We start from the raw sequence: 12,500 nt of genomic DNA on the forward strand, positions 1-12,500 counted from the left end.
CCGTTTTTCATGTTGACGGAGATTTTCAGGGAGGGCGGCCATAACGTCTCCTCTCTTACAGTTAGGAAGCACTTGCGATACGAAAGGCAGAGCCATGTGAAAAGGAAAGAGGGAGACAAGCATAAATAAAACAAATAAAAATAAAAAAGTAGGGGAGCAAAAAGAAAAATGTCAAACGGAGTCGGGGCCGGGTACCCGAGGGCAGCAGTGCATTGTGAGGCATCACAGACACTCGTAATATGCCAGATACCCAGGGTAGAGACCACAGTCTCCCATATAAATAGGAATGAGGTACCAACAAATGCCAGCCGCAATCACTCTCTCTCTCTCTCTCTCTCTCTCTTCTCTCTCTCTCTCTCTCTCTCTCCACACACACATGTATGTATGTATGTATGTACATACAATACGCATAAACGAACTACCGCACACATATACTGAATATGAAGGCAAAACCATCATTCTTGTGCGTCATTTCCTGAGATTAATAGCTTCATTTTTAGTCGTACAAAAAAAAAAGTTGGCAAGTACCGTATTATCAACAATATGAAGTAGTCAAGGTTCTTAAATTGTGTACACATACAAGTTGATAAACTTATACATGTATAATTATATAATATAATATAATATAATATATATATATATATATATATATATATATATATATATATATATATATATATATATATATATATATATATAGTATGATATAAGCCACGAGGAAAAATAAACAACGGAGTATTCCCTCGTGGTTTATATCTTTATTTATGGATTTATCACGTTCCTAACTTTAATTCGTGATTCAGTTATACATATACATATACATATACATACATATATATATATATATAGCAATTGAAACACCAGCAGGGAAGTGCCATCTACATATCAGTAAGGACACCAAGGCCAAAAACCCGGAACAGCATTTTGTACAACTTTATTGGGACATGTTTCGAGTAGTACTATCACTCGTTATCAAACCTACAAAATTAAAATAAATGACATTGTAGTTCTTGCAATCAAATTTACAATAATAAATGATATGTATAAAATTATAAGAGTACGTTAAAAGACAGCTAATACTTAAAAAAAAAAAATATAATAAAAAAATTGCTAAATGAAACAATTGAGTAGATAAATAAAATGAAGCAGAATGCAAATTTAATCACAAAAACGGATGGTACAAAAGAACAGTAAATACTAAGTCGATATACAAACCAGCAGGATGCAGACTAAAAACACAAAAGTGAGGTAACAGCTACATTTCTAGCCAAGGAAGGCTTTATCTTAACAGAATATAAAACTTCTAGAATGTCGAGGTCTGTAGCAAACTGGGCAGAGGTTAAAATAGAAAAATCATCGATATGTAAAGGGTGACCGAGACTCCTCGCTGTGTTCCCTAATTGCACTATAACTAGTCTTGTAAGATAATTGCCTGTACGAAATGACCTACCAAGGTGCTCAAACATCTCATCCAAGCTGATCTGGTAGTTTTTCCGACGTAAGTGGCATCACAACCACTGCACTGCCATTTATAGATCAGATTGGAGCGAGGCTTGTTGGTATAGGGTCTTTAATTTTAAGAAATTTCCTAATTTATTTTATTTTTTGTAAAGTAAAATATATTTTGATATCTAGCTGAGGGTAACCAATGGACAAAATAGAAATTAATTGCTTTTTTAGATCGTAACTATGAGTTCCAGTAAAAGTTAAAGGTAAATAAATAACAGGTTTCTTTACGTTAGCAGTAGTTTTCGGGTTGTTTGTTTACATACAATTTTGAAAGTTGTTTACCAATATATGTATTTACGTAATTCAACGGATAGCCATTGTTTTTTAAGAGTGACCTTAGAAATTCCAATTCTTCGTGTAAATTCAAATAGCCAGAACAAATTTTATATGCTCTCGTAACTAGCGTAAATATTAATTCATCTTATATTTCAAAGGAGTAGCTGATTGAAATTTAGACATAAGACCTGTGAAAGTAGGCTTTCTAAAGACTGAAGTGTGAAATTTATTATTAAGATTTTTAACTTGAATATCTAGAAAAGCAAGTGTATGATTATCTTCGACTTCAGATGTAAATTCTATATTTATATGCTTACTATTAAGGTACTCTAAAAAACGAGGAATCTGGTCACGACTCTTAAAAATTAAGAAAGTATCATCAACATACCTCCTGTACAATAAGGGCTTAAAATCTAAAGGGCAATCGTCTACCATTTCTTCTCCATAAAACACATAAAAGCATTAGCCAGAGTGGTCCTATACTGGATCCCATACTTTACACCATCAATTTTGCTTATATAAAAACAAACTGTTAAAACAAAAAATCATTCTTTGGTAGCAAGGATTAAAGTTCCTTTAAACTGAGACCTGTTGAACCCGTTGACAGTATCATTAGACCAGACGTCTGTATGGGCTCCCAAGGTCCACAAGGAAAACTGCCCATTGAGACCTATTCTATCAGCTATTGGAACTGCCAACTATAATACCGCAAAGTTTCTTGTTCCCATCCTTGCGCCGTTAACTACAAATGAGTATACCTTGAATGACTCCTTTCATTTTATCAACTGCCTAAGAACTGTAATTTTGATAAGTTGTGTTATGGCATCATTTGATGTGAAGTCTCTTTTCACTCAAATTCCACTGGATGAGAACGATTTGTGACATCTGTCTAAAACGAGCTTTTTGTTTTAAAAATTAATGATGTACTGTCAACGGTTCAACAGGTCTCGGTTAAAGGAACTTTTAATCCTTGCTACCAAAGAATGTTATTTTTTGTTTAACAGTTTGTTATATAAGTCAAATTGATGGTGTAAGTATGGGATCCAGTATAGGACCATCTCTGGCTATGCTTTTATGTGTTTTATGGAGAAGAAATGGTTAGACGATTGCCCTTTAGATTTTAAGCCCTTATTGTACAGGAGGTATGTTGATGATACTTTCTTAATTTTTAAGAGTCGTGACCAGATTCCTCGTTTTTTTTAGAGTACCTTAATAGTAAGCATATAAATGTAGAATTTACATCTGAAGTCGAAGATAATAATACACTTGCTTTTCTAGATATTCAAGTTAAAAATCTTAATAATAAATTTCACACTCAGTCTTTAGAAAGCCTACTTTCACAGGTCTTATGTCTAAATTTCAATCAGCTACACCTTTGAAATGGGGGGGGGGGATAGAATAAGAATGAATTAATATTTACGCTAGTTACGAGAGCATATAAAATTTGTTCTAGCTATTTGAATTTACACGAAGAATTGGAATTTCTAAGGTCACTCTTAAAAAACAATGGCTATCCGTTGAATTACGTAAATACATATATTGGTAAACAACTTTCAAAATTGTATGTAAACAAACAACCCGAAACTACTGCTAACGTAAAGAAACCTGTTATTTATTTACCTTTAACTTTTACTGGAACTCATAGTTACGATCTAAAAAAGCAATTGAATTTCTATTTTGTCCATTGGTTACCCTCAGCAGATATCAAAATATATTTTACTTTACAAAATAAATTAGGAATTTCTTTAAAATTAAAGACCCTATAAACCAACAAGCCTTCGCTCCAATCTGATCTATAAATGGCAGTGCAGTGGTTGTGATGCCACTTACGTCGGAAAAACTACCAGATCAGCTTGGATGAGATGGTTTGAGCACCTTGGTAGGTCATTTCGTACAGGCAATTATCTTACAAGACCTAGTTATAGTGCAATTAGGGAACACAGCGAGGAGTCTGGTCACCCTTTACATATCGATGATTTTTCTATTTTAACCTCTGCCCAGTTTGCTACAGACCTCGACATTCTAGAAGTTTTATATTCTGTTAAGATAAAGCCTTTCCTTGCTAGAAATGTAGCTGTTACCTCACTTTTGTGTTTTTAGTCTGCATCCTGCTGGTTTGTATATCGACTTAGTATATTTACTGTTCTTTTGTACCATCCGTTTTTGTGATTTAAATTTGCATTCTGCTTCATTTTATTTTATCTACTCAATTGTTTCATTAGCAATTTTTTTATTATAATTTTTTTTTTTTTTTAAGTATTAGCTATCTTTTAACGTACTCTTATAATTTTTATACATATCATTTTATTATTGTAAATTTGATTGCAAGAACTACAATGTCATTTATTTTAATTTTGTAGGTTGATAACGATGATAGTACTACTCGAAACATGTCCCAATAAAGTTGTATATATATATATATATATATATATATATATATATATAGTATATATATATATAGCCTATATATATATATATATATATATATATATATATATATATATATATATATATATATATATATATATATGTAGAGAGAGAGAGAGAGAGAGAGAGAGAGAGAGAGAGAGAGAGAGAGAGAGAGAGAGAGAGCCGAATTCGATTCCTTGGTGAGAACGGAAAGTTGGGCACATTTCGCTTGATTTAATCAGTGAATAAGAAATTTGGAGTTCTTCATCAACAGCGTCGCCTCACACTCAATATGGAAAATGGCTTGGGGCTAGCAGCCTCATCTCCAAGGCAGTGCTAAGAACTGATGGCGGTGTGAGGGTGTTGGAGAGAGAGAGAGAGAGAGAGAGAGAGAGAGAGAGAGAGAGAGAGAGAGAATATTACACATGCTGTTCACATAGAAGGTCCCCTCCCTCAAAGCATTCGCTAGAATGATATTCAAAATAATCACACACTGCAGCACTTCTGTTATAACTAAATCTTCCACTCTTTGTCTCTAAGGCCTGTATAAACGACCTCCGAGCTATGAGAAACGATCCATCATTGAAGCAAAATCTTCAGAAGTGATGAGACGGTCGTTGAGAGCAGCGCTTCCCTGTCCGCAAGGCCGCCAGACTGAGCGACTTGCTAAAATTAGTCAGCCAGAGGAAAACTGTCGGTAGTTTGTAAAGAAACTATAGCCCTAGGCTTCAAGAGCCTACCGGCGGGTACACAGTATGGGCTCTCTGAAAAACATCTGATCAATGGTTTCTTAAATTTAGCACCACCTCAAAACACCCCCACGTCCCCGCCCCCGCCCCCAGTAGGAGCTGTCGCGTGGATACCGTCTCGTTCTTAGTTTCTCCCTCTACTGTATCCACCCCAATCCCTAACTGCGACCCGCAACGGTCGACTGGCCACTCATTACACAATTCAACGTTAAGGTCCACCACACAGGGATACTATTATTGGTTTTATATGGAAAAGTGCTCGTGACGTTCCTTTTCTCGCCCCGCTTCGGAATCGCACGTGGCTCCCTCAGCTTTGAGAGGCGCCCTGCCATTTGAAGGGCACCTGAGAGCCAAAAACTGTGAACCGCCTCCTTAATTCCATATTGTGATACAAAGCAAAAAGTGAAGGGCGTTAAATGATGATAAAAATCTCGACTGCACACAAAAAAAATATAAGTGGTTAAAAATATCACACTGAATTAAAGTAACTTTCAATAAAATGTTGATTACTGACATGACAGTGATAGGGAAAATTACCTGAAATGTCTGGGCACGGAAAGTTATCCATACATCCGGAGTGCAAAGATCTTTTTTTTTCCAGCACACAGAAGAAAAAACTGAAGTGAAATGTAATCCCTCGTTGTCATCATCATCATCACTTCTTATCGCACCATTGTTCTACCCATCGGAGTGCTGTGTCGTTTGCTGTTCTTAGATCCATGTCCGAACAAGTGGGCCCTAGTGAGTAGCTTACACAAGATGCGATTCATATTTTGGAGTGGTTCCCTCATCACTTTTACTCTTTTTAACCTGGCAGACTAATATTCATGAACTCATTTATACACCAATAAAAAAAAACTATGCCACCTCCTCATTTCACTTAAAACCTTTTTTAAGCCTTTTCTACAACGGGCTTTTATATTCTAAAGGATACAGCTGGTCAAGGGAATACCCTTTTAATTATTCAAAAGAAAAAGCCCCGTAGGGGGGTGGGGTCATCAGTGCACCTCATGCGGTGCACTGTAGGCGTTACTTAAGGTTCTTTGCAGCGTGGCTCCTTTTACTGTACCTCCTTTCCTATTCTCTGTCTTCCATCTATTCTCCATTCTTTTCTAACAATTGTTTCATAGTGCAACTGCTCTGAGGTTTTCCTCCAGTTACACCTTTCAAAGCTTTTACTGTCAATTTTCGCTTCAGCGCTGAATGACCTCGTAGGTCCTAGTGCTTGGCCTTTGGGCTAAATACTATGTTCAGTTCAAAAGAAAAAGTGAACATCAGAAATATCGGAACTTAATTAACAAGGCCATTTGGCAACTGGGAATACCAAGGGCCAAGCGACAAGTCCTCATGCCAATTCGCAAAATCACAGTCTGAACATCCAAGTTGCGAGGCGTCACGTGACCCACGGAAACTGGAACCAGAGTCCGCTCTCACTCCTCGCGCCTTTCAAATAATAGGCACCCTTTGAGGGAGGAAAACAAAAATAAAAAAAGTGAAGCAGATGTGTTGCCAAAATTTGCGCATCTGGCTCTACATGATACCCAACACGATGCCACCCAAGAGAATAATAAGGAGGCTCAGTTATTAGTTCACGAACTACGTACGCCAGCCCTCTCGCAAGTCCATTTTGGCAGGAAGTGCTGAAAGTACTCGTAGGCATAGGATTCATATAACCGATTCGATTTAATAAATACGGCATCAACGAAAAGCGTTGCACTTTTTCAGCGTCAAATAAAATTTCGAAATGTCAGAATTTTTCTGAAAATCACTGGCAACTACCAACGTAGTTGCATATCGATTGGAATTCCAAATGGATTTCTGCCTAGAGGAACATATCAACCAAATTCCAGAATGATCCGTTCAGCCTGTAAAGATTATCTTTGAAGGCTAAAGAATCTAGCAGACATCCGCCATGTAACGTGATACATCAAAATTCTCATATGCAAATTGAAAGTATTTCTGCAACATAAAAGTCACTGGTGAAAGTGCTTTGAAAAAAATGGTCACTTGGATTCTCAACATGAAATCCAAGATGGCAGTGTTCCGTAGAGCGTAAATTCTATGAAGAATTTCGATGATTATTGTTCATCTGGAGAATGAACAACGTCGTGAAAGTATATCTTTATTATATTTAATATTATCTCTGTATAAGGCAATGGACTTTTATTTGATATTTGGCTTTGGTCAATATGAGATATTATTATCAATGTACAATATATTAATTCAACTTTCACATTTAGGGGGATACTTTTTTACAGATTTCGAATATTTTCCGGGTGATGAACACAAAGTATGTCTAATTGCTCTTTCTGAATCTCAGACATGTTTTAGTTGCAATCTTATGATAACTTTTCGTTAGTTCAGTTCAATACAACGTTTGAGTTTTTGTTCAGTAACTTGAGTTTAACTTGAGTTTTTAAACACCGCTTATGAGAATATTTTGGTTGACTTATGCTCTTTAGTCTGAATGTGAGCGCCAATGTTCTGGTTTGCAATATTCCTTCACCATCATTTGACTCATTTTGATTTGGTCACTTGTTTAATTTGTTGATGCTCATGCTGTACTATGATACCAACATTTGGAGACCACACGTGTGGTGGCCAAGCATCTGATATAGTTATATGAAGTGGCATAACTTTTTACTTGATTCTTTTAAAAGGGAAGAAAAATATGCTAATCAATAAATGACTGAATAACATAATATGTTTTGTCTTACAAAGATGAAAGGATGGTGTGCGTTCTGACGACGAATTCTGGCCATAGGGCCTTTTCCTGTAAAGGTTTACTCATTTTTGGGTGGGAGCCCTCTTGTGCTTGACCACTTCGACACTTTAATTAGTCGCATGGTTAATCAGACTTAAAGGAATCGTGTGTGCGTGGGTGTGTTACACACATCGACCTCGGTATTCACACAAACCTAAGAACGACATGGAAAATGTGTCGCCACTTATCACTTACAGATTATTTTTTAATCATGTTCCAGGGACCTCTTTATCATTTTTTTATTAGAACTACTATCAAACTGCTTTTCGTGACAGTTGTAAAAACAACAATTTGTACCAAGCGGGCGAGGAATTTGTGAAATCACAGGAGAGACCGGCGAGAATAGTCATGAGAAGACATTTGGCACTTTTATAACAAAAGCAAGAAATGCAGAAGATCTGGTCTCATTTCATCCACACTTTTAACACATTTCATGGTAGCCTGAGAATAGCCCATTCGGTTTTGTTTTTTAATACGCTCCAAAATTGACCTAGTTTTAGTCATTAACTCTTCAGCTTGATCCAATATAAACGACTTTGCTCAGAAATGAAAAAGAATGAAAAATGAGCGGCCATCATACTGCCTTAAATAAAACAACGTAAAATCTCTAAAAAGTATGACTTAAAAGCAACGTAACAATAATTATGCCTGTATATCGGGAAGTAACGCATAACATTCCGTAAACCGTCACAAAATTCCTTCGGCGAGAGAAAGACATCCTAAAAAAATAAATAAATAAAATAAAATAAAAAGATAAACATAACCCTTAATAATAAGAACCTTTTTAACTTTCCGTACTACTGACGTCCTCTTAAAAGTAATAACTTTATACAGAGTAAAATTGTGTTGTTTGGAACACACACACACGCACACACACACAAATAAATAAATATAAATATATAAATATATATATATATATATATATATATATATATATTATATATATATATATATATATTTATGTGTGTGTGTACGTATGAGAGAGAGAGAGAGAGAGAGAGAGAGAGAGAGAGAGAGAGAGAGAGAGAGAGAGAGAGAGAGAATTTAAAAAACCACAGCATGAAAGCAGAAAGGAAGCAGGAGATTAGGAAGAAAAAGCTTTTTCAGGTCAGCGCAGCGTCTGCTTTGCTGCCGCCTCAATTTAGACCACTACCCCAGATTTTGGGTTTGGGAAGGGGGAGTGTGAGTGAGGGGGTGGGAGGAAAAGAGGAAGGGGAAGAGGAGAAGAGAAGGGAGGCAAGGAAAAGACACAGGGATCTCGGATCTTGGTCCACTCAATAAGAGGACGACGCTCTCGGTTTATTCCGTCTGTCCAGAGCTTATATTATTATTATTTCATCAGGTGAATTCTTGCATTTGACACTTTTCGTGATTGAGAATTAAAACTGTAGCACATTTCTCCCTTTGTCTGAATGACGAAACTTGAAATAATTAATCCATATTGCTAACATTTTAATCGTGACTGCATTCGTTTATAACAAAAATTCAATATCGGCATAATTATACAGAATATTTTTGTCAGCCCTCGTCTTATTCTCTCAGTTCATTTTTCAGTGCGCAAAACCTTACTCTATAAATAGGTCATACCTTCAAGAGAGGATACGCGATTTTACTGTGATCTACAGTCCAAGGAATATATATTTTTTTTTTTTTTTTTTTTTTTGTTGGGGGGGGGTGGGGGGGGGTGGGGGGGGGGGGGGGGGGGCGGCCTTGAAATAATTCAAGAGGGAGAGAAAGGAAGTGTCACACTACAATAGCAGTGTCTCCTCGGAACCGATGAGTTATACGGCGTGAAAAGAAACAAAACGCCTAGACACCTGGCCCTTCCCTCAAGGAAATACACTATACTCTCTCTCTCTCTCTCTCTCTCTCTCTCTCTCTCTCTCTCTCTCTCTCTCTCTCAACGCAAACATACCAAGACAAGCATTATCATTAAAAACATTTGCAGCAAGCAGTATGCGCCTCGTCTCTTTCACCCAAGCGAGCGTTTCTTCTTTCACTTCATCAAAATAATGGCCTAAAGCAAAATTCACTCTCTCTTGTGGCGATCACCTGACACATTGAAGGCCTCGTGTTCAATTGTCAAACGAGACGAGGTGACAAAAATGGACGCGACTCCAAAAATCGAGTAAACCTCCGCTGACCAAAACCGTGAATGAAGTTGCTAAAATGTTAAGTCGATTGCTGAGAATCGCGGCTACGGGAAAGGAAAAAAGTCAAGAAAGGACAACCAAACGTTTGATCATTTTCATCTGATTAATCATAAACCTTGCATATTCACACACATCTGACCGACACAAGCAACCACATGGTAACAAATATCAGCGATGCAGCCGCTCCCCACTACACGCAAAAGCTATAGAAAGGGAGGGAACAGCGCAAACTGAGCACCGGCGCGACCAAGCAAAGACTTTTCCACTCGAATCAATGCAAACGCCACCGGAGAAAGGGCCAACGCAGGTGTAAGACCCAAATATAAACACTGACCTCTTTCCCTAAGTAACAAACATATATACCTATAAGCAACGAAAGCACCACAACCCTGGTTTTCTATTGGAAGCCTCTGTATATTTGGTAAATATTACAGGATGTGTATGACGTTGGATTTTGAAAATATCTGAGATACGTGAAATAAAAATTTAAATACACACACATTGATCATTTACTAAAACTGGCGTCATCCACTTTCCATTTAATGGAAGAGGATTCACAGACGGTGTTTACCTGACATGCCACTAAAAATGGACTAATGCTCCTTTCCTCCATTGCATAGACCCAAGACTTTGAACTAACAACCACATAACCAATTAACTGCTTAGGTCAACAGAGGATATATATATATATATATATATATATATATATATATATATAGTATATATATATATATATCTATATATATATATCTATATATATATATATAAGGAGCCCATAAAAATGCCAAAATATAGGGAGAAAATACTATATTTCAGAGACTGCTGTCTCCCTTCAGGTAGATGAATGAGAAAAGTTACAGAAAAGGTGGTATCTATACCAAGAGATCCATCCACAGGTAAGCCAATTTAGGTCCCTCCCACTGATAATCCTTCTTTAATCCTCTTTTTGTTTGTTTGTTTGTTTGTTTGTATGGTGCTTTTACGTTGCATGGAATAAGTGGTTATTCAGCAACGGGACCAACGGCGTTACGTGACTTCCGAACCACGTCGAGAGTGAACTGCTATCACCAGAAATACACATCTCTCGCTCCTCAAAGGAATGGCCGAGAATCGAACCCACGACCACCGAGGTGGGACGCCAATCTTTAATCCTCTTAAGCGTTGTTTGAATGAAAACTTTATCAATGACATCTGAATCCCATGCACCCTTCGAGATGTTCATTACCTGTCTCTGTTTAATCAAGGCCTATTCTATAATCCGACTCTTGTACCGACAGTTGCTGTTGTAAATTATATGTGACAAATTTCAGTTTATTCTATGATTATGTTCATTTATATGGTTGAAAATAGCTGAGTTTTGCTGTCCATACCTAACTAACCGTTTATGAGAACACTTCAAATAGGAGCTGATAAACATCCGGCAATGAGAACATGAGAACATTGTAAATACAAAGCCAAAAGGAGAAAGGATATTAAAGACAGTACCAATGATAAACAGTTTCTTCGGCGCGATCGAATTTTCTGTACAACGTATAATGTTGCATGAAACTCGGCTACAACCCATGAAACTTTATTATTATTATTATTATTATTATTATTATTATAATTATTATTATTATTATAACCGGAGGAAGGATTCCGTGATTAATGATTACCAAAGTGTCTGCAAAACTTACCGGAACAAAATACAAATAAGGAAAAAGAACACCCACTGCAAGCACAACGTGCCTGATGAAAGTGACATGGAGCCCGTTTTGTGGACGCGTTCACAACTTTGGGTGCTGGGAATACTTCCCATTACGACACCCACGAAAATGAGAGAAAAATATGAGCGGTTGACGAATGAAGATGGTAAGAGATTGAAGAGTTGAGTGACAGGGAGGGTAAATGAAAAATGAACGACAAATGTAAAGTATTACAAAAAATTCCTTAACTCTACGAATCTTAAGACTGAGTGACTGAATGAATGAACAACAAATGTAAAGTATTACAAAAAATTCCTTAACTCTATGAATCTTAAAGTAAACAAAATATTGGATTTACTGTTGCTCTGCTGATGTGGATAATATTATGAACCACTTTTTAACACTCAAAAACCTAGACAAAAATTTCAGTAGTACCAAAGTTTCATATCATTTCGTGGTCAAGAAAAGCTAAACCACTCGTTGGAAACACGTCTCAAACATGTTTCATACACCCACCCACACTTTTAAGTTTCATGTGTTGATGGACGGTGCTTCAATCAGCGCACAGAAATTACGTCAAAATCTTGATCGACGCTCAATGCTGCACATCATGACGTCGAAATCAACTGAAGCAGGTACGAACTGGGTAGCCACAATACTGATCTCTGCTTTTCATATCTGGCGGAAATGCGGTTCAAAGCTAAAATCCAAACTCCGTCTGAACCTTGCTGAACACACATGGCGGCTAAAATTTTCAGGCGCAATTTTAAGACATAACTAAGCACTCGGGCCACTCTCAAGTGGCACGTTTTGCAAAACTATGGTTCTCAGATTCCGTTTTCTTGTCTATGCAACCACTAAAACCAGCTATTAGACCAATTTCGTTATCTATTTTCGAATATTTGTTAAAATACTCAAATCATGGTTTTGTTCACCTCTAGTTCCAAGATTCAAC

General features: G+C 36.9%; 1 protein-coding gene across 8 annotated transcripts in view; it reads right to left on the reverse strand.

Annotated features, from left to right (window-relative positions):
• LOC135195049 (serine/threonine-protein kinase N-like) overlaps positions 1-12,500 on the reverse strand; it is a 665,525-nt gene that overhangs the window by 315,182 nt on the left and 337,843 nt on the right. The gene's annotated exons all lie outside the window — the stretch shown is intronic.

The sequence above is a fragment of the Macrobrachium nipponense genome, chromosome 15 (assembly GCF_015104395.2).
Source record: "Macrobrachium nipponense isolate FS-2020 chromosome 15, ASM1510439v2, whole genome shotgun sequence".
Lineage (NCBI taxonomy): Eukaryota > Metazoa > Arthropoda > Malacostraca > Decapoda > Palaemonidae > Macrobrachium > Macrobrachium nipponense.